At 36.1% G+C, this 25,172-nt stretch overlaps 1 long non-coding RNA gene across 1 annotated transcript; it reads right to left on the bottom strand.

Moving 5' to 3' along the window:
* Window positions 1-543: 543 nt before the first annotated feature.
* Window positions 544-24,022, bottom strand: LOC130219626 (uncharacterized). The gene is made up of 3 exons (XR_008836076.1): window positions 23,912-24,022; window positions 21,704-21,771; window positions 544-603 (listed from the first exon to the last, which is right to left on the bottom strand). It is a non-coding gene; the product is annotated as an uncharacterized LOC130219626 (long non-coding RNA).
* Between the last annotated feature and the right edge of the window lie 1,150 nt (window positions 24,023-25,172).

The following is a 25,172-nucleotide window of genomic DNA, read 5'->3' as shown; positions in this document are numbered from 1 at the left end:
ACATGCTAACTCCACACAGAAAGGCCAACTGGCCCAGCCGGGACTCAAACCAGCAACCCTCTTGCTGTGAGGCGACAGTACTAATCACTGAGCCACTGTACTGCCCAAGTTAATGATAATTATTTATATTATTTATTATTATATTATTTATAAATGATCAAGTAATTGTATTTTATTTACGTACACCACTATCCCAACCCTAAACCCAACCCTCACAATAACGTAAAAACAATAATTAAACAGAATATTATTCATATTATGTATTAAATTATCCATTAAAGTGTATTTTATAAATACTTCTCGTAAAGAGTAAGGGTGTAACCCCGGTATTCCCTGCATCGGCTCTTACGATCATGGCCTCCCATTCATCCCCATCTACTGAATTGGCTCTATCACTCACGGTGGATGCTGCACACTGGTGGTGGTGTGGAGAGAGCCCCATCATGATTGTGAAGCGCTTTGGGTGTATGGCCATACACAATAAATGTGCTATATAAATACACATTACATTACATTAAATAATAAAATATATTTAGAGACTCACAGCATAACTGAATCTCTCGTTGTAGTCCCGATCGTTGGCTCGAACATGACGTTCTTCCTCTAGAGCAGAACAGAAATAAAGTGTAGATTACTAAGCCACTTAAAAACAAAACAAAAACAAAAAACAAACAAAAATCTCAGGCATTACTGTAACTATAATTATTTACAGTTATACAGTTAACAGATATACTTAAGTCATGGTTTCTTCTACATTCATTCTTCCATGGCGGGGCGCCACACCAAAATTCATCGCGCCATGGCTACATTACAGATTCTCATTCAAAACATTCAGTCGTTTTTTTAAAATAGCGGGTTATAATCGCACCAAACGTATTAAAAGGTAAGTGAATTATAACAGCGCAAACTTTTCTGTAATCGTAGTAGTGCTGTGCGTTATTTGTTTAACCCAAGGTGACGTGCTGACTGACTGACTGACAGGTGAGTGATGCGTGAGGCTAGCAAACACGACGTAGCTTTCAGTTATGACGAACACAGTTTACATAATTATATTTTATTTATAGATAATGGTCTATGGCTCTGCATACAATGACTTTATCTTGCTGGAGTTTATAGCCGTTTCACTTTACTTCAGGACGCATTAATGCGCTCGGTAGGTCTATTGGAGACATTCATAAATATTTCTAGCCAATCGAATAAATGCTGGAGACATACTCGTTACATAAATGCACTAAATCGCACTTCAGCAGCATTTATTTGAGAGCGCACAAGAAAATCTGCACTTGAGCAGCGTGTATTTGAGGGCGTGCAAGAAGTTTTGTGCACAAACAGAGGAAATCGGCGCTCGAGCACAGAAATTCACATGCTCATATTACATGAATGTGATCTCCAGTTGTAATACTGCGCTCACAAACATTTGTCAATGAAATACCGTCCCCGGTTATTGGTAGAACTGTGTAAAAGGCCCAACAGATTCTGCCACCACAGCTGAAAAAAATCCTAGAGGAAACACAGTAAGTATATATTATTAAGTATATTTTTATTAATAATTAGTTTTTGTAAAAGGACTTTTTAAACATTTAAAAGGAAAATTTGAACAAAAATGTTAATAGAAAAATGAGAATATATTAAAAAGTAAATTAAAACTACTAGTAAATACTGCAATAGTTTCATAAAGATGAACTACAGTATATCATTGTCAACTAAACACTAATGTTAGGAGAAGGTTCAGTTCACTGGGAGTAATTTCCTTATCAAATCTGGCTATACCAAACAAGTACAAAACAAAACAAGCTATCCTAAATTTATGAAGTGATGTACAAATTATTACAAATTATTTTAAAAATATTTTTTACAATAGACAATCTCCTCAAAAATTTAATTCACAGAAATGAACTTTTAAAAACGTAAGCATTTGAAGGAACACAAAATAATCTTTGCTTTTTTTCATATGTAAAAAATATATGATGAAATATCAGTGAAGGAGATTAAGAATATTTTCTCGCAGTAAACAATGGGCATGAATTCATCCGATCTTTCTCATTTTCAGGAGTGCAGAGCCATAAATGAGCAAAAAGCCACAAACAGCGGCGCCTGGAAAGCGATGTCTGTGAAATCATCAGTGAACATCACTCCGCAAATGAAGGAAGTAAAAATAGAAAGGCTGTAAGGTGAGAACACTCATCGATTGAAACCAAACGTCTCCTGGAAGAACAACTTTAAGCAGACTAAGTATGGGCGATATGGACTTAAAATGATATTACAATATGTTCTGGTATTTATAGCGATAACGATATTATTGATAATAATGAGTCCAATGAAAGGTCTGTATCTTTATAGAAAAGTATTTATTTTCATTTTTATTCTTCTGCAAAGCTCAACCATATTTAAGCACACTGATGTAGCTAATCAAGCTTTTCAGGATCATATGCAGGCAGATGTGCTGAAGCAAGAAATGAAAGAAATAAAAAAATTTAATTTTGAAATAAAATTTGCATGACAATGCTATCTGTTTCATTCATACTAGACACTAGAGAGCACCCTTGCGCAAAATCTCCATATACATGTTTCTGAGGAAAAGACTTCAGCTATCACTGAAAGAGTATAAAGATGCTAGAAATTAATAAATAGATTTAACATGAAGCTAATAAACAAGTGATTGTGGCAATATGATGATGTTATGATGATGTTATGAAGTGAATTTAGGGTGAAAGTAAGTCAGTAAGTCAAACACACAAACTATTGAAGACGTAGCCTACTGTAGGGTATATGCCGAGCTAGTGTGTTTCCCATACTGATAAACTTCCAGTGACCTGTTATTGTGAGTTTTTTGAGAAGGGTATAAGCGGAGGTCAGAGCCAGCTCCAAGTGGGTGAGACTTGAGCTCCTAGTGAGTGGTCCTTCGAGCTACAAGGGGGCTGTGCAAACCTGGATTTTTTCATATATTTTATTTATTGAGTCGTATTTAGAGTTCAATATTGTGCTTTATGAATGTCTACACCTAACCCTAACCCTAAACCCAATCTCACAGTAACCTCTTGTGTTTTATTAACGTCTACACCTAAACCCAACCCTAAACCCAACCTCACAGTAACCTGTTGTGTTTTATTAATGTCTACTCCACCTACAGCAGTTAAACCCAACCTACTTGTGGTTTAAGTCCCTCCCACTTGGAGGTCACCCAACCTACTTGCGGAGTAATCCCTCCCACTTGGAGGTCTCTGGGCTGCAGCGATACCTACTTGAGTTTTTTTCCATTTTATACGGTTCATTTTACAGCATCGGTGTTGTAAAGTAATTCAAATACAATCAGTTAAACAGACTTGGCATCCATTTAGTTGCTCAAGCGTAAAACGAAACAAAACACCGTTTGCTCGCACACGCCCGTCAGAATCAGCAGGATAGCACAGAAGCTCCATTGAATATACTGGGGTAAGATAAATGCTCATATTATAAAGACATGGTGGGGAAAATGTTATTTAATGCAGTGCTTCCTGTACAATCTGAGACCCACTTTATATCGGATATCACTTAGCCAGTGGAGATTGCTGATTTTTTAAGAAAACAGACCTTAAACGCGCCGATTTTGCATTGGCATACAATTCACCGGAAACGATTAACCCAGGTTACTGGCAAATTAAAAGTCCTATTTGCATGCTTCGGCATATACCCCATTGTAATAATAACTCATTGCATACCTTGAGCATACATCGAAATGTTATTTATTTTTAATTCATACTGGACACTAGAGGTCACCCAAACGCAAAATCTCCACATACATGTTTCTGAAGAAAAGACGTCAGCTACGGTCAGCTAACACTGCAGGACAGCAAAGAAAATAAAGATGCAACGGATAAATGGATCAAACATGAAGACAATACACAAATGTCTGTGGCAATATATGGATTACCTGTGTTCTTTAAACCATTCTAGGTATTTTATGAGCATATTTATAATGAGATGCTAATTGACCTAGCATTAATCACTGTATTGAATACTATAAATTATAGGCGTTGTTTTTTATACTGGGATATTAAATCACATCTGTTTCACAAAAATAAGGTATTTCAAACACTCGACTGATGTTATGAAGTGAAAGTGAAAGTGAGTAAATCTCTTTGTAAAGAGGCTCAAACAAACAATCGAACAAGTAGCCTACTACTATAATAATAACTCATAACTTGAGCATACATTTAAATGTTATTTATTTTTCAATCATACTGAACACTAGAGGGCACCCTCACACAAAATCTCCCCATACATGTTTCTGAAGAAAAGACGTCAGCTACGGTCAGCTATTACTGAAAGATGATAAAAATGATAGAAATGGATAAATGGATTTAACATGAAGACCATAAACAAACGTTTGTGGCAATATATGGATTATCTGTGTTCTTTTAGCCATTATAGGTATTTTTAATATAGGCGTTGTTCTGTATGCTGTGATATCACATCTGGTCACAAAAAATGAAGTATTTTGAACACTCGACTGATGGTATGAAGTGAAAGTATGTCAGTAAATCTATTTGTAAACAGGCTCAAACACACAAACTATCGAACATGTAGCCTACTACTATAATAATAACTCATTGCATCCCTCAATCATACCTTAAAGTGTTATTTCTGTTTCAGTCATACTGAACACTAGAGGTCACTCTCGCGCATAATCTCCACAAACATGTTCCTGAAGAAAAGACGTCAGCTGCGGTCAGCTATCACTGCAGGACAGCAAGGAAAATAAATATGCTAGAAACGGATAAACGGATCAAACATGACAATACACAAACGTTTGTGGCAATATACGCATTATCTCATTCATTCATTCAATTTCTTTTCGGCTTAGTCCCTTTATTAATCCAGGGTCGCCACAGCGGAATGAACCGCCAACTTATCCAGCATATGTTTTACGCAGCGGATGCCTTTCCAGCTCCAACCCATCTCTGGGAAACATCCACACACACTCATTCACTATGGACAATTTAGCCTACCCAATTCACCTGTACAGCATGTCTTTGGAATGTGGCGGAAACCGAAGCACCCTGAGGAACCCCACGCGACGCAGGGAGAACATGCAAACTCCACACAGAAACGCCAACTGACCCAGCCGAGGCTCGAACTAGTGACCTTCTTGCTGTGAGGCGACAGCACTACTTACTGCACAACTGCGCTGCCCATATGGATTATCTGTGTTCTTTAAACCATTCTAGGGGTTTTATAAGCATATTTATAATGCAATGCTAATTAACCAAGCCTATATCACTGTATTGAATACTATAAAATATAGACGTTGTTCTTTTAGTATTTCGAACACTCGACTTATGGTATGAAGTGAAAGTGAAACTAAGTCAGTGAAACTCTTTGTAAACAGGTTCAAATCCACAAGCTATCGAACATGTAGCCTACTCATATAATAATAATAATAAATGTTATTTCTTTTTTGTTCATACTGAACACTAGAGGGCACCATCGTGCAAAATCTCCACATACGTACATGTTTCTGAAGAAAAGACGTCAGCTAATCCATCGAACACGCACTACTGTAATAATAACTCACTGCATAAACCAATTAAAGATTTTATCATTATTATGCATTCATTCATTTTCTTTTCAGCTGAGTCCCTCCTTTAATCCAGGGTCGCCACAGCAGAATGAACCACCAACTTATCCAGCACATGTTTTACGCAGCGGATGCCCTTCCAGCTGCAACCCATCTCTGGGAAACATCCATACACACTCATACACTACAGACAATTTAGCCTACCCATTTCACCTGTAACGTATGTCTTTGGACTGTGGGAGAAACCGGAGCAAACCCACACAAACGCAGGGAGAACATGCAAACTCCACACAGAAATGGCAATTGACCCAGCCAAGGCTCAAACCAGCGACCTTCTTGCTGTGAGGTGACAGCACTACCTACTGCGACAATGCGTCGCCCATCATTATTATTATGATATATATTTTTTTTATGGGGGGTAGATTTTTTTTTGCAGTATATAGCGAGTTATAATATATGCCTGTTGACCTTTGTGTACAAAAAGGTGCAACATTAGTATTTTTTTTTGGCTCGAGACTTCTGCTCTCATTTACTTCTATTAATTTTTAGACGTCAAAAATCGCTCATTGTTGGCACCAATAACCTAGTGGTTAAGTGCACCGACATATAGCACCATGGTGCTCGCGACGACCCGAGTTTGATTCCTGGTTGAAGGTCCTTTGCTGACCCTTTCCCTCTCTCTGCTCCTAATACTTTCTTGTCTGTAACTTCCACTATCCTATCCAAATTAAATGTGAAAAAACCCTAAAAAATTATTATAAAAAAAAAAATGCTGATTGATGTTGCAAACTGATATTTTCTAATTATGTTATTCTACTTTTTATGTGTAGTCATGAACACACTTGTTTGTAGAGCGAGTAGTTTGATTGATTTCTGCCGTTTATTATTCATAGTCATTAAAACTTCAGAATCGGAAGTTATAAAACAATCGCCAAAAACAAGCGCATTACCACATTGCAGATTAAGGTCAACACCACAGATGTAATCCAGTAAATTCCAGCTATATGAATCATCTCTACAGTCCATCTTCAGCACTACCTTGTCCGGGTGATATTGAGTGTGAATTCCAACCTCCTCTCCATGGTGTTAACATCCACAGCCATCGTAGCGCCATTGCCTGTTTGCAATGTCATTCTTCGAGATGCACAAAAAACCATTCAAATGGCTAACTCTGGCTAACGCTACAGTGTAGTTAGCAAGACAGTCAATCCATAAATTGTCTGTTTTCTTTCTGTAGTTAGAGGAATGAAGCAGACGTCGCCTACACTTGTCTGTGAACGTAATAGAGATTGAGACGTGTTTCCTTCAGTCCAACCTCAGGAATTTTCATGGCCTGCAGGGCTTATATGTAGAGTATTAGCATGAAGCTACACCTAATCATTTACCAGCTCTTCACTGAGGAGTCAGTGAAGCGTCTGGCATTATTAACACAGCTCTAGAAAAGCCCAGAGGAATTGTTTATTGCTGTGAAGTTGCACTTTAATTTGTTGGGCTAATTAAAATGTTTTCATGTGAAAAGAAATGAACAGTACTGTTGGGAAGTGTCGTTTAAAAGAGATTTAAGAAAGTCACTGTATACTAAAAGGATTCAACATACTGAGCCTAATAACACACACACACACAAACACACAATGTATATATTTTCTATGTATATTTGGCAATACTCACTCACCGGCCACTTTATTCTGTTCAACTGCTTGTCAATGCAATTTTCATTCAGCAAATCACAGAGCAGCAACACAATTCATTTAGGCATGTAGACATGATCAAGATGATCTGCTGCAGTTCAAATTGTGTATTGGAATGGAGAAGAAAGGTGATTTAAGTGACTTTGAACATGGCATGGTTGTTGGTGGCAGACGGGGTGGTCTGAGTATTTCAGAAACTGCTGATCTACTGCCATTTTCACGCACAACCATCTCTAGGGTTCACAGAGAATGGTCAGAAAAAGAGAAAATATCCAGTGAGCTGCAGTTTCGTGGGTGCAAATGCCTGAATGCACAACACATCCAACCTTGAGGATGATGGGCTACAGCAGCACCACACCGGGTGTAGACCACACCGTGTGCCACTCCTGTCAGCTAAGAACAGGAAACTGAGGCTACAATTCACACAGGCTCACCAAAATTGGATAATACAAGTTTGGAAAAATGTTGCCTGGTCTGATGAGTCTCAATTTCTGCTGCGACATTCGGATGGTAGGACCAGAATTTGGCATCAACAACATAAAAGCATGGATCCATCCTGCCTTGTATCAACGGTTCAGGCTGCTGGTGGTGGTGTAATGGTGTGGGGAATATTTTCGTGGCACACGAGTATTGTTGCTGACCATGTCCATCCCTTTAGGACCACAGTGTACCCATCTTCTGATGGCTACTTCCAGCAGGATAACGCACCATGTCATAAAGCACGAATCATCTCAGACTGGTTTCTTGAACATGACAATGAGTTCACTGTACTCAAATGGCCTCCACAATCACCATATCTCAATCCAATAGAGCACCTTTGGGATGTGGTGGAACGGGAGATTGGCATCATGGATGTGCAGCCGACAAATCTGCAGCAACTGTGTGATGCTTTCATGTCAATATAGACCAAAATCTCTGAGGAATGTTTCCAGTACCTTGCCGAATCTATGCCTTGAAGGATTAAGGCAGTTCTGAAGGCAAAATGGGGCCCAACCCAGTACTAATAAACCCAACCCAACCCAGTGTTAATAATAATAAAAATAAACCTCAAAAAGACATTTGGAATAAATATTATCAGACCTTTATATAGACCAATGGGGTGACAGGGTGGCTCAGTGGTTAGCACTGTCGCCTCACAGCAAGAAGGTCAGTTGCCATTTCTGTGTGGAGTTTGCATGTTCTCCCCGTGTTGGCGTGGGTTTCCTCCAGGTGCTCTCGTTTCCCCCACAGTCCAAAGACATACGCTATAGGTGAATTGGGTAAGCTAAATTGGCCATAGTGTTTCCCAGTACTGGGCTGTAGATTGAAGGGCATCCGCTGTGTAAAAACATATGCTGGATAAGTTGGCAATTCATTCCGCTGTGGCAACCCCTGATGAATAAAGGGACTAAGCCGAAGGAAAATAAATCAATGAATGAATGAGTAGAAACCAATACTAGCATTTTAACACAACTAATAAATCCAGTAAATCTACAGAAAGTGAGATTTTTCAGGTGGTCTTTAGTATTTCCATAGCTGTATATAAATGTAATTTATGACAAAACATTGCATATTCGATGAAAACAAACAGTAAATAATTGAATTAAATAAAAAGAAATCTGAATTTGTTTTGACAGGTTTTTAAGGAACTGTAAACTGGAACTCTTCTGCAAGTTTCTCTTTCTCTTGAGTTGTTTGGGACGCATCTAACTCTGCACTTCCGCATTGCGCCATGTTTCATCATCTTTCTCAGTGTTTCATCAATGTAAATATAAGTTAAAAAAAGTCCTGCCCACTGCTTACCATGTGAATATATAAGCGTTGTATCAAAAGCTCTACCAACTGACATGTTTGTACTTTTATCACACAGGGATATCACACCACTCCTATGATTAGCACAAATCATTTTAGAAAAAAAGGGAACATGAAAAATCAGGAAACATCAGGAAACTAAAGCCAAATACTTAAAGGTCCCATGAAGTGCTTTAAAATGTGCATTTTTATTCGATGTTTAATCTCAACCGAAACATGAAGCATGGGTGAGAGCTCCTGGTGTAGCTCCTCCCCTTTTTAAAAAACAGCCAATAGCATTTTGTTTTATAACCGCTCTGCAGTGGGAGTGGTTGAGTTTAAGTGCATCAAATGAAAAGCCTTTTGAAGGGGGCGGGTATGTCAGATACTAGAGCGTATTTGATTGGTTATGATGTGACTAGAAACTGTAGTATGGGTTGACGTGAATAAAACCGTTGATCAATTTAGGTGGACAAACTGCAAGCTTTACATGCTGATAACAGTTTTATATCTTCTAAAGGCAAATTTTTTCACCGTTTTAGAGCACACTAGCTTATAGATATCTTAAAAACTAACAATACTGATACTAACATATAAAAACTTTTGAATTCATGGGACTTTTGATGTATTAGTCTACATGCTGCTGAAGGAGCTAACTATAAGAAAAACCTCAAACAATCTCAAACTACATTTTTTATATAAGTATTGTGATTTTTTTTTTACAGATTCTGTCATTAAATATTGTACAAAAACACACACACCAGTGGGAAACATACTCATGTTGTGCTTGTGATGGAGGTTTTATGTTGATCAGCTAATTCTACCAATGCTTTATCAAGGAACGCAACATAGTAACTGTCGACAATGTTTATGATTACTGAGGGCAGCCCATCTGCCCAATCAGAGCTGAGTAGACTCTCTAAAATATGGGGGTTAGAAAGATCAAATCTGGAGTGGCGGTCCTTCTCTGTTGACATCAGTTTGACGACTGTAAAAGGTAAACTATCTGCTGCTGCTTTCAGTAGTATGGCAATAAATTTAGCATAAAAAAGTGTTCAAATTTACATTTGTAGCATTTAACATTGAATAAAGCCCATAATCAGTACCTGAGGTGATCATTGTCATAATAGTAATGAAGAGTTATGAAGAGTTCAGATGCGAAAGCCGCTAAACGCCACTTCTGCCAAAAATGAGCTAATGACATTGAGCGAATGCTTTAGGCACATAGTACATGTTCAACAAATAGACTTGCTTCAAATCATCTAAATCGCAGCTTCAGCGCATTCAGAAATAACAGTTTGTTTGCAAAGCCCCTAAACGCCACTTGCCTTTGACAGCAAAAACCAATATATCCCGAGAACCAATCAGAAGGCGCGAATCAAATCATATGTTTTCAATGTAGCAGCACGCTGATACGCCGGCTTTTATAAGGAGACTGTTTTATTCTGCTTTTGATTTTGATTTTTAAAACACGGAGTTTGATGAACTGGATGAGTTTTATGTTTTAAAATAAAATTTGTGTTTTATTTGCTAATGTAAGCTATTTTTTAAAAGATAATTATAATGTATTAAACTATACATTATTTATATTACTTCATAATAACTATACCTCTTATAAGCTATTTAAATTAATGGACAATGCACAGATATTGATGTTTTTACACTATATTATTTGAACCTACCAAGCTTAGTTTACAATGTTTACATTGCTCTACTTACATTAAAAATAAATCCCGAATATCAGAAATGACAACAGATTGTTAAGATTTAATTAATGTCAGTTTTAATGTTATTAATTAATGCACTTAATTGACAGATTTCAGTCATTCATTTTCCTTTTGCTTTTTCCCTGGTTTATCACAGTGGAATGAACCGCCACTTACTTGACAGATTTATGTATTTTAGGTGGTTTGTGTAATGTGTTTTATGTTTGGTAAAATAATTTCTAATTACATCTTAAGTGATTTTTCAACTAATTACAATGTCTTGTCCCAATAGGCGGATTTAGAGGTTTTTGCAAAAAAAAGCAGAGGTGGATTTTTAGCTGGTTTTGACGCAAAAGAAAATCTACCTTGTTAAAAACCAAGAATTGTCTAAAGTGACATTTTTGAAAGAAGCTATTTTATTTACTAGCTAATAACCTTATCATTACTTATAAATTGAAACATCTGAACCTAACCAGAGGAGCCTGATAGAAAATGCTTATTTACAAGAAAAGAGGTCAGATGGATTTGGAGGGTTTTGCATTTGAACTCTCATTTGCTGTTGTTTTGCCGCAACATTGCGCGAATAGAAAGCCTTTCCAAACTTTTGCAAATGGCTAGGTTATGTTTTAGGACAAAAACTTCTTTTAACTTGGAAATTATACTTTTTACTGCATGTTGAGGCGAATGTTGATAGGACACAGTGTCACCGTGTTCATGTAAAATGATGTTCAAACTCACATTGGTAGCATTTAATATTGAATAAAGCCCATAATCAGTACCTGAGGTGATCGTTGTCATAATAGTATATGCTGTTATTCTGCCGCAACATTGCAGAAATAGAAAGCATTTCTAAACTTTTGCAAATCGCTAGGTTATGTGTTAGGACAAAAACTCCTTTTAACATGGAAATGATACTTTTTATTGCGTGTCGCGGTACATGTTGTTAGGACACAGTATCACCATGTTCACGTAAAATGGTGTTAAAACTCACATTGTTAGCATTTAATATTGAATAAAGCCCATAATCAGTACCTGAGGTGACCTTTGTCATAATAGTATATGCTGTTGCTCTGTCGCAACGTTGCTCAAATAGAAAGCATTTCTAAACTATTGCAAATCGCCAGGTTATGTGTCAAAACAAACACTTTTTTTAACATGGAAATGCTACCTTCTATCATGTGTCGCGATGCATGTTGTTAGGACACAGTGTTACTGTTGGTTTGCTATATATGAGGAAATGATGTACAAAAAGAAAGCCCCGCCCCCTACTCAATATTTCATTTCAGTTAATAGTAAATTAACATACCTTAATAAAATTCTCTGCAACTTCCGGTTCATACAGACTTTGAACTTTGCAATGATTCCACAAACCTCATATGTTCTGAATTATGGCTCCAACTCAATTTTACAAACTCTGCACACATTGCAGAAACAATATTTATTGCACAGCCCTAACACGAACATTTGCAGCAGTGGAGATTCTTGCAGCACATGTATCTTCCTCATCCCATCTCACATTTTTATAGTATCCTCTCATATGTTAGTGTGTAACTCAATAGCTGAACTCTGTGAACTCGCAAGATAGTGGATCTATTGTTCTACCGCAGGAAGATTTACTGTACAACATGGCTGATGTCCTTTGTGTGGCTTGTGATGTGAAACATTAATCGTTACAATATAATCTATCTGAATCGATGGGAATTTGGGGATCTGGGCTTGGCTCCAGTTTATATTTTGCTGAGGGTCACATTATATGCCGGCCTGAACAAGCTTTGTGTGGAGTTGTATTGCACCGCAGTCACATCATATACTCCAGATCGTCCTCAAGTACAGCTAAATGTCACGATCACAGCCTGACTTGCAGAACAGGAAATGTAACTACCCAAGACTGACCAAATGACTGAGTCTCTAGATGAAATTCCACATGTTTGCGTTTGTGACGTGAATAATGGTCAAACTGGTGAGGGGAAAATCCTGTAACATCAAAAGAGGTAAAAGAGGGCCACATCTACAGACCTACTGTAATGTCAGTATTTTTAAATTTGGAGTGGACCATTAAGAAACACCTAACAACCAACCAGAACACGCTAGGAACAACAATGTGACAAAATATAAACCACTTAAAACATCATCTAGCAACAAGCACGAACACCAGATTAGAAACAACATAATAACACAATATAAACCACTCAAGATAACTTAGAAGCACCTAGCAACAAGTGAGAACAACCATAAAAGAGCAAAGTACTTGATCTATCTAACAACCGGATAGAACTCAATAGAAACATTTTAGTAACAAAATACAACACCTCTCAACCGGCCGGAACACCTTACAAACCGCATAGCAACACAATGCAATCTTTTAAAGGGGTGGTCCACAGTGTATTTTTAAGGCTTGGTTGTGTTTATAAGATGGAAAGCAATGTGTGCTCATGCATCACTTGTAGAAAAACACGTTATTTTTTCATATATCTTACTTTGATTATATACAGCTACTCAGCTAACATGAAAACGACTGTCATATTTACTAGTTTCTCTGAAAGGCCGCTCTCAAGAGGCTCTGATTGGTCAGCTAACACAATGAGCTGTGATTAGCGAATCGGCTCCATGTCACGCCCCTACAAGTAAACCCCCTGTGTATACAGTCCAGTCAGAGCAGCTGTTAGCAGTGTTAGCAGTCTAAATCAGACCGAAAATGAAGAGCACACAGCTGAACCTCAGCCTGCTCTCTAAAATAAAATCTGACACATGTCTTTCACATATATTCGTGTTATAAGCATGTGTAAGTAATATAAAACATTCTCATATCTTTTGCGAGTTAGTTATTTGAGATGTAGAACGCAGGAAAGCGGCCGCATACATAGACACTGCAGCGCTAGATTGTGGCTATTTACAACGGTTCAACTGATAAATATGAATTTGAAGCTAAATTGTTTGCGGTGCCAAACAGCATTTTCCATTGTTTACATCCTTGTTTACATCCTCGCTACAACAAACCATTAACGCTAGAATCTGTGCCTGTAGTTGGTTAATTTGAACAAATAAAAATACTTACAGGTTGTGGCTCACAATCCACAGCTTCTGCTATTATATCTATGCTATTAGAGCTATATCTTTTTTTTATAATTCTCTGAAACATAATTAAATTAAACTGTAAGCACTTCTCTCTTTTTGTTGTGTCCTTTGGAATCCCAGAAACAGAACAAACTCTGTTTGGCATCCTGTCCCGGGAGAGAGCCCTGAGCTCATAAGATCCTCAAGCCAGGGGCTCACTCCCATTTGCAAGGCAAGAGGGGAGTTTGAGCTCAGGTAGATCTCGAGAACTCCCCTGCTGTAGTAGCTAATGAACAGATAGTGATTGCTCTTCAGAGATAACTACTTACTAGGAGCATGTCTATGGTGCCGATTTGGATTAGTCAATTAACTTAAGTTGTTTTTGGACAGTGGGAGGAAACCGGGGAACCCGGGGGAAACCCACGCGAGCACGGGGAGAACGTGTAAACTCCGCACAGAAACATCGGCTGGCTTGGTAAGGACTAGAACCAGTGACATTTTTGCTGTGAGGCAACAGTGCACTGGGCCACCGTGCCACCCATCTAGGAAAGGAGGAGAAGGAGGAGGAGGAGGGGTGGAAGGGGGGATTCTTCCAAACAAAGATGGCTGTGATATGGAACTTAGGATGGCTTAGTCATAGTGGCTTAGTCATCGTCTGATTGGTGAATCATCAATTGGATAATGCAGGACCAGCCGCAGGCAATCATAAGCACGTGATCCTCTCGAAATTAGTTTATAAATAAACTTCACATTGTAAAATACTAGCTATTTAATACATATTTTAACCAGAAAGAACACCCTAGAAACATGACAGTAACAAAATAAAAATCCCTGAGAACACCTTAACAACCCTGACAACCAGCTAAAAAACCTTAGAAACTCCACAGCAACACACTTTAATGCCTCATAACAGTGCAGGACACCAATACAACTGCATAGCAACATACTATAAACCACTTAATACACCTAGCAACCCCCCCAACCCTGTGGGTTCTTGGTTGCAGAACCGCCAACTGTTCTGGCATATGTTTTAAGCAGCTGATGCCCTTTCAGCTGCAACCCAGTGCTGGGAAACACCCATACACTCTTCAATTCGCGCGCACACACACTCATACTCTATGGCCATTTTTTTTGGTTCACCCAATTCCCCTATAGTGCATGTCTTTGGACTGTGGGGGAAACCGGAGCACCCAGAGGAATCCCACGTCAACACGGGGAGAACACGCAAACTCCACACAGAAATGCCAACTGACCCAGCTGGGACTCGAACCAGCGACCGTCTTGCTGTGAGGCGACAGTGAGCCACAGTGCCACCCATTATAGGAATTATCATCAACAATATTGTCATAGCAATAAATAAGCAGAAAAATATTGATTTATAGTTTAGATTCATAGTTTTTAGTTTAAGTTATCACTCAAAACACATCCAAAATACCTACAGTCACAGCCAACAATAAGACCCTAGAAACGGCATATACAGGACTAGCAGCAGCACACTATAAACAACAGAAAAATCCTAGCAACTGGCCAGAATAACCATCTAAATGAACACATCTCTGATCATTTAGTGTAGTTTTGTTTACTCCGAATATAATTGCAGGTTCTAGCAAGAAGCACATCTTCAATACAAACCCTTCTATTGTTTTTCTTCAGCAAGGTGATTCAGTGAAGGGGAAAACACTGTAATAATCTACCAAACACTCACAGAATGGCCTGGTAAATCATTTGTGCCTCATTATGCACTGGTTCACTGCTTTCTATGGCAACATGAGAAACATGAGAACGGTTCCTCAATTAGCTCAGGTGCTACAACCGTCATCAAGCATTAATAATTGAACAGTTTTCACACCCAGAGATGTAGCAGATAACACTCTTTGTATAAAACGGACACCAGTACAGTCACATATACAACTCCCCTAAAACCAAAAAAGTACTTTGATGGTGTTTAGGCATGGGCAGATATAAGATTCTGACGATATGATAACCTTGGGAAAAAAATCATGGTTTCACAGTATCATAGTATTGTGATTACTGCTCTAAAATATATTATTTTTAAATGTCTGAGTAAAAAACTAAACTTTTTTCCACTTTAAAAACAGCATATTTTATTTTTTGATAGATTTAAAATATTTTGGAACAGTAAACATGTCAGGCAAAATAATTTAAATCAATCATTGACTTCTGCTGTCTTCATTAGTTTAAAAAACACTTTCTTTACAATTTAAAACGGCATCTTTGGATATTTTTTTCTGCTGGAGATACTGTTGTCCTAAAAAATAAATAAATAAATGTAAAAAAAAATCTTACACATACCAAAATTTTTGTGGTTTTAAAACCTTGACTTTTCCAAACCGCGGTATACCTTGAAAACTGTTATCGTCCCATGCCTAATGGTGTTATATTCTTATGTTATTTAAGTTATACAGTTCTATGGAGATAGGGTGACACAGTGGCGTAGTAGGTAGTGCTGTCGCCTCACAGCAAGAAGGTCGCTGGTTCGAGCCACGGCAGGGTCAGTCGGCGTTTCTGTGTGGAGTTTGCATGTTCTCCCTGCATTCGCGTGGGTTTCCTCCGGGTGCTCCGGTTTCCCCCATATTCCAAAGACATCCGGTACAGGTGAATTGGGTAAGCTAAATTGTCCGTAGTGTATGAGTGTGTATGGATGTTTCCCAGAGATGGGTTGCGGCTGGAATGGCATCCGTCCGTAAAACGTGCTAGATAAGTTGGAGGTTAATTCTGTCGTGGCGACCCCGGATTAATAAAGGGACTAAGCCGAAAAGAAAATGAATGAATGAATGAGTTCTATGGAGATACTACTTGGAATCTGTAGAAAAGTTATTAACATCACAATAAGGTATTATGTACCATGCTCTGAGTTTGAAACAGTTCTGTATGGAACTTTCTCATTTGTTCAGTCAATCTTGTAATTTTAATTGTTAGCTCAATTATGAATATGATGAGCTAATGTCTTACCTTTTTTATAACTTTTGCACAGGTCGTGAATTTCTCGATACCTCAAACATCAGATAATAGACCTTTTCACAAAGTAATATTCAACTCAGGCTCATTATGGATTAGGGTTGTCACAATACTGGAATTCGGTACCAATTGATACTGAAATTTCAAAAACGTCCATTTCCCACTAACATTTGAGTGCTGTTGAGCACATTCTTAAACAGCGCTGATTTGCCATTGTGTTGACGTGCTCAACAGAAATGACTGTGATTGGCCGTGAAGGTCATTGGTTCACCAAACTCACCGATGTTTACTGAGCGTAACGACAAATACAGGGACACTGGAGCTTTTCAAAGTGATGTGGATCAGCTGGTTTGTCTATGAGCTGACATACGACATGACATACTTGTTTTTGGAAAACAAGTGACAGACATGGAAATGGAATGGAAATAAAAATGCTGTTCTTATGGAACTACAAGGCACTAGAGGGCGCTGATCAGACACCTGGAATGTAAAATAGCTGAGTGGGTGAATGAAGATTCAGTTGTGGTAGAGGGAACGCATGGTTCCTTAGAGCTACTTCAAACTGTTTGTATTGTGAAGTCCTAGTTGGGAAACCTTGCGTTTTAAGCTCAGCCTAAGGACTTCCTTATTGTCCAGATAACTGAATGTTTGGTAAAAGTGCTGTCTGAATAAGATCTGACATTTCGGATACCATCATTATGAATGGTGACCGTATCAGTGACCAGTTTTTTTGTTTGTTTGTTTTTTTTATGCTTAACTTTAGGTAAAGACCATCATCCAACAGCTAAGACATTTTTGTTTTGGTTTGAGAGAAGTTTAAAAGATATTAGGGGTTTCTTAACTTTATTTTGGGTACATTATTCTTTAATTCAACATATTTTCCATCTAAGAAATAATATATATATATATATATATATATATATATATATATATATATATATATATATATATATATATGCATAGAAAAAAAAAACTTAGCACTAAGTTTGGTGAACTGAACAATTTAAGTATAGTCTACAAAACCTTAAAAAGTTAAATAAACTTAAATATGCAAGTTTTGGTAGACTCCATTACTCAATTAAATTCAGGCAACGAGTGTACTCAATTAATTAGTTCAGTCAACTTTTAAGGGTTTTCATTGCCACGCACACAAAAAGCAAAGTGCTCTCAAGAATGTGCCCCCTATACTGACACTGAGGAGAACAAACTGTTCAATAAAGTCATTATTTCTGTTTAATGTTGTTTAATATTTTGCTTTATTTTTAGAATGTTTTTGATTTGGATATATTTTAAATTCCTAAGATGAACAACAATCACAAGTGTTTGGAACGACATGAGTAATTAATTACAGAATTGAAATTTTTGTGTGAACCATCCCTTCAAGACATATTTAATCAAAAAATAAAACATAACAAAGAAAGATTTGTTTAAATTGTATTTTGTGTTAGACAGTTAAAACTAACAAACCAAAAAAAAATTGTCTTAATAAATAAGGTAGTTAGCTAAACTAAAAGTACAATAGTTAAATAAAAAATACATTGGTGTTCTTCTTTCTTTTTTAAAAGCTTACAAAATGCAAACAATTATCTATACTGTACAATATTAAACATTATATTGTGTATATATATATTTGTTGCTTTATCGCCTAGCCCTAATATTCGTAGAGGAGACTAAAAATCTAATTAATTAATTAATTTAAAGTAATTAAACATAAGCAAAATGTTACTTTACCGACTTTACTAACTTTACATCAGCATAAAGCTAACAATAAAAACTTTTCGGTAGTAATTTTTGCACTAAAGATAAAGCTTCCCTCTCTTGCACAAGGGCTCCTTAACAGACATTTCAGCAATTATGAAAATTACCATACAAGTGTTGTAGTGACTAACACATGGAGGCGTGTGTATTCTTCCTGTTTGTGTACTTGACCACTCAAACACTGACAAAAAATGACAAAAATGTCAAAACCCGGTCATTCTTTCAACACTGCCTTCCCAACTTCTCTTTAAACATGAGCGTATTACAACAACTAACAATGTAAAACACACACATACACACACAAAACAATACCTGCAGGTATCACACGCATGTCCCCACAGCTATGATCTCCATCCAGTCTTCCAGTTTATTTTTATTTATTTAAAAAGATGTACTGCCTCTGCAAGCCTAAAGGCAAGAAGTGATCTGTGGCGCATACAAAGTCAAGTAGGCAAACCTTTACGTCACTGGCGGATCCATTACCTTTTCCTTCCCATAATCACACACACACACAAACATGTAGTGCATCTTCACGTCAGCACCAAGGTGACTTCTTTATCTCAGAGGAGCAGAACGTAAGACAATAACGGAGCAATGGGTGATGTGAATAGAAGAGGAGAAAGGGAAAAAAAGCATTATAATGAACTATTTCTGGGGATCCAAACGAGTTTGATTTGTTTGTGTGCAAGTGAAGCCAAGAGCAGCGGCAACAATCGCACAAGGGGGGTGTCATCAAGGTTTCTAGGCAACAAGACCTGAGAAGAGCTGAAGACCTCAGCTCAAACACATGGCGTGGATGAATTCTGTTGCTAACAATAAACATTAAATGCAGAACTTAAGTATGGACTATATGAGAGCAGGTCTTTTGTTGTGGCGGATTTGATCTGTTGAACTGCTAAACACTGCAGTTGTCCGGTTGTTTGTTGCGTCTACAGTTGATCATGTGACTAGGTGTCATGTCACTGTAGGTTACTGTTTAAGAGAAGTAACGGCCCAAGAGAAGGCATTCATTTCTCTACAAAATGATGAACTTTAAATTTTGTAATAACTAAAGTGGTATTAGCGGAAATCAGTTCTTTGTTCCAGGAAGATCAGATGCAACATTCAAACTGTGGAAGTCAAAAGGACTTAAAATCATTTAAGATCTTTATTTGATGAATTTAGGTAGAATGATGTCTTTTGATGAGCTTAAATTGGGCTTAAATTTAATCTCAATAGAAAACATTTTTTAAATACGTTCAATTAAGAAGTTTTGTTAAAGCAAATCGAGATAACGATCTTAATGGACCACTATATTCATCTTTAGAAAACATGATGATAAAAGATAATCTGAGAAAAGGTATTATACTAGAGTTTTATGGTTTGCTGAGAATGAGCTTATCTGAAAATTCATATTGTAGTTTCAATGCATTAAGGAAGTCTTAAGTTTCGGATGAGGACTGGGAAGAAGCTTGTACTAAGGCTCATGCTATGTCTATAAATTCACGTCTAAACTTATAAAATATAAATGGATAATGCGGACATACAGTTGGTCAAAATTATTAGCCCCCCTGTTTTTTTCCCCTAATTTCTGTTTAACCGACAGATGTTTCCAACACATTTCTAAACATAATAGTTTTAATAACTCATTTCTAATAACTGATTTATTTTATCTTTGCCATGATGACAGTAAATAATATTTGACTAGATATTTTTCAAGACACTTCTATACAGCTTAAAGTGACATTTAAAGGCTTAACTAGGTTAATTAGGTTAACTAGGCAGGTTAGGGTAATTAGGCAAGTTATTGTATAACAATGTTCTGTAGACCTTTGAAAACAAATATAGCTTAAAGGGGCTAATAATTTTGACCTTGAAATGGATTTTAAAACTTAAAAACTGCTTTTATTCTAGCCGAAATAAAACAAATGAGACTTTCTCCAGAAAAAAATATATTATCAGACATACTGTGAAAATTTCCTTGCTCTGTTAAACATAATTTGGTAAATATTTGGTAAATATCTCCCGGTCAGTACCTGGATGGGAGACCACACAGGAAAGCTAGGTTGCTGCCGGAAGTGGTGTTAGTGAGGCCAGCAGGGGACTCTATACTGCTCAGCGAGCACTGTCTTTCGGATGAGACGTTAAACCGAGGTCCTGACTCTCTGTAGTCATAAAAATTCCAGTATGTCTTTCAAAAAACGGTAGGGGTTTCACCCAAGCATCCTGGAAAAATCTGCCCACTGGCCTCTGTCCATCATGGCCCCCTAACCACCCCCATATCATAATTGGCTTCATCACTCTGTCTCCTCTCCACTAATCAGCTGGTGTGTGGTGTTCAGTCTGGTGCAATATGGCTGCTGTCGCGACATCCAAGTGGATGCTCCACACTGGTGGTGGATGAGGAGATCCCCAAAAATCTGTAAAGTGCTTTGAGTGTCCAGAAAATCGCTATATAAATGTAAGGAATTATAATTATTATTATTATTATTATTATTAATAAAAGAAAACATTGTTTTGTTTTCAGAAATAATATAGCAAAATTAAGTTTAAGTAAAGCTTTAGTATTTCATTTAAACAAGATCAATTATTTCCAGTGGGGTGAGTACACTCAAAAATATATATTTTTTGCTTGTTCAAACTACTTAATTAACATGAGCTGAAACAACACAATTCTTGATATTTCATTGGGACAATTTAAATGTTTTATGTTCAATCCACAAAAATTTGTTAAAAGTGTTAAGTTAACTTAATCGATTTGTGTTAGGTCAACATGGATGATTTATGTGGAACCCTGCATTTTTTACAGTGTAAGTGTACAGTGTACTTATTTTAAACTGAAAATCAGATTATTTTACAATATTTATATTGTATTAACAGAAAACTCACTTAATAATATGTTTTACTTGTCTAGAAAATGCTTCTTGATTTATTTTCTTGATTTAATCTTGATCGAATGCTTCCTGAATCCTTTATTTGGACAAAAAAAAAAAAAGTATTTTTGCTGCTTCTTCAAACTTATTTAAAATTAGCTGAATCAGCACAATTCTTGGGTTTTTTTGGACAACAAAAACAATTAAGGACAACATTGTGTGCAACCCATCATTATTTACAGTGTAAGAAACGCATTCTTTGCTGTGTTTAATTTCCAAACAATGCATGTACATGTGTGTTGTTAGATATGTTGATATTTCTTTAGAATCTGCACTAACCAATGTGAACGTCCTTCTTCCAGATTGCCATAACACCAGGCCATCTCCGACGGGTTCTACGGGTTTCTCTGAAAAACACCACCATTAAGAAAAGAGTAAGTCAAATAATAATACATTATATTTCAGCAACATATAATCTCATCATGATCTGATTGAGTTCAGAGTAAAGCGCCTTTAAACAAAGAGGCAGATAACGGTGATATCTCAAACAAAACGCTCCCCTACAGCTATACTGTAATACTTAAAAGCTTGTTTACTTGTGCTGGAAAGCATCGCAGATGATCAGATCATGTGGGTCACGCAGCACAGTCTAATTGTCTTTTAGTTCTTGCTGTTTTTTAATGTCTGACGCAGAGCGTGTATCTTCCCCCACATCGTCTTAATGAGGACCCAGCGGAGGCGCAGCCAGGAAACCCGTCCGTTCTCTGGAAACACACACTGTCTCCTGGGGAAAACTGCAGCGCTGCATGCATGCCGTCAGCACAGGTGAGCTGCATGGCTGCAGCGTCCTGCCATATGGTGGCTTTACATTGCATGATGATTTGTGACGATAGCTGTGAAGGCTTGGTGGGACATTACACTGACTGACGCTGTGATGCACATGTTTTGTGTGTGGGAAGGTATGTGTTCAAAATAAACATCAGTGAAACAAACATTTCTAGCATCTTCTCATTAAAGACTACCTGAACTGGTAGTAAAAAAAATGGTGTACAGTGTTTGTGAAAGTCAGTAGGCATTTGACTTACTGATCCAACATGACTGCAGGACAATAAAAAATATTAATAAAAAAATAAATTATATATTGACCTGTTTACATGCTTAATTTGTAAAATTAATGCACATCATATATTGTTTATGCACATCATATATTGTTTATGCACATCATATATTGTGTGTTGCACAATAAGAGGGTAATAGTGTGGATTATTTTTAATTTTTAATCAGTTTTGTACTGTTATATATTTTTATTTATTTTCTATTTGTACTGTTATTTTCTCTTTTACTTTTGTTTGTTAACTGTCACAAAAATCTGATAAATAAATGTTAAAAAAATAAAATAGGACACTTCATTAAATAATTTGTAATGTTATGCTTTGCATACTAAATTGATGCAGGGCTAAAAACTATAAAAACAAACAATAATAATAAAAAATATATATTACAAATAATACAATAAATAATAATAATAATAAATATATTAATAACAATATTATTATTAATAATAAAAATATGATTATATAATATCAATATTCTTTCTAATTATTAAATATTATATAGCAATATATGCTATATATTAATTATAGATATTGTTATATTGTTATAAATATTGTATATATATATATATATATATATATATATATATATATATATATATATATATATATATATATATATATATATACACACAAACATCAACATAATATGGTGATGCATTACTATAGAAGGCTGATAACACAATAAAATAAGAAATTTTTGTTAAATAATATGTATAATGTTATGTTTTGCATAATATATTGATGCATAAGTATATGATTTATGATTTATAACAACAACAACAACAACAACAACAACATTACTATAAATTATTATTACATTATTATTGTACATAAGAATGACAATGTTGTAATAATAATATTAATAATAACAGACAACAACAACAACAATATATTTAGTTTTAATTATAATTTCAATTATTTATAAAACATATTATTGTACTATGTTGGTGGCACTGAACTATATGTAATATTTTTAATAACATTACAACACTGTATTTATTTTAAACAGAAATTCAATATTAACCCCTTATTTGAAATTATTTGTCATATAAAATATTAAAGTTTAAATCATTTATGATTGCAAACAGTGTGAATACAATATAAAGTATCTTTATCTAATGACCAAATTAAGGTAAAAAATCTCAACTGTAACCTCAGTTGCACCTTACAGTCCAACAGAGGAACGCCTATAGTCAATTAGACAACCTTAAGTGGCATATGGATGAATAATAAGACCGACGAGTAAAACAACTGGGCATTTATACATAATATTTTTACTGGAATAGATCAAATACGGCCACGTTATTACCCTGAATGACACACGTTCCCGTCAGACAGTCGTATTTGCTGTAACGTTCATAACTGCGGTGTATATCAGTACAGCTCATTCACACATTATCCACGCAAATAATAACAATAATACAGTGCTTACCGAAAACATGCTCCATCCATTCACTTATGGCTCTACTACGGAGACAAGGTGGAGTAACATTTCCGTGAGAAATTAAGCAGAAAAAACACCGTCCAGGTCTACAGAAACAACCTCCTCTTTCTCGCGCTCACGCACTCAAGCACCCGCGTCCGCGCGCTCACACACATACGCGCACACGCACTTACACACACACACACACACGAGCCGTTTGCGGAATACAGACCAAAACAATTACGTTAGTGTTGAATAAAACATGTAACCGAGTCGAAGATTAACGTATATTTGCTTTTATCTACTTTTTTTGATCGGTGATAGTCTAATAATGTTCGTTATGTCCGTTAATGACGCAGTATTCGAATCACGAGATCTTCAGTCTGGTTCAGTAATGAAGGTTTTCAATAGGATCATATTAATTTGACGTTTTTGTATTATTATAAGGAATTACGCGCTTTTTGATGATTAAATAGTATGATAAAATAAAATAATCAAATAGTAACAACAATATAGATTAAAACATCAATCAAATGATTTTTTTATTTACTTTTTCTTCTAAAGTATTACGCATTTTTACTTAAACATGTTGTATGTAAATTTACTGATTGAGTGATGGTGCTTGCAAAACTGTTTTGAATGTAAAAATAAATGAAAAACAAATAATAAAAAATAGTACAAAAATAATAGATTAAAGCATCCATCAAATGTTTTATTAATTATTTATTAAATATATATAATTAATTATTTTATAAAATATTTGTTAATTAATTGTATTACTACATTAAATGCATCAATAAAACAGTATATAGGTTGTATTAATAATTAGGCAAGGCACGTTTATTTATACAGCACATTTCATACACAATGGTAACTCAATGGTAACTCAAGTGCTTTACACAAACAAGAATAAAAGAAACAAGAAAATAAAAATGATTAAAAGAATTAAAGATAATTAAAACAGATAAAAAACTGTGTTAAAATGTGTTAAAACAGGTTATAAAAGAATGAAAAAGAAAAGAAAGTCATAATAGTGTGAAGAATAGTAATAATTAATTAATCTCATTTACATATGTTTAATATAGTTTCTAAAAATGAATGAAAAAAACCAAATGAATAAACAACAATAATAAATTATATAACATAAATAAGGGCAACGCAGTGGCGCAGTAGGTAGTGCTGTCGCCTCACAGCAAGAAGGTCGCTGGTTCTAGCCTCGGCTGGGTCAGTTGGCGTTTCTGTGTGGAGTTTGCATGTTCTCCCTGCGTTC

Source organism: Danio aesculapii, chromosome 25, assembly GCF_903798145.1.
Source record: "Danio aesculapii chromosome 25, fDanAes4.1, whole genome shotgun sequence".
In the NCBI taxonomy this organism is placed as follows: domain Eukaryota; kingdom Metazoa; phylum Chordata; class Actinopteri; order Cypriniformes; family Danionidae; genus Danio; species Danio aesculapii.
The sequence above is the reverse complement of the archived record's forward strand: the minus strand, read 5'-3'. Positions and strand labels throughout refer to the sequence as shown.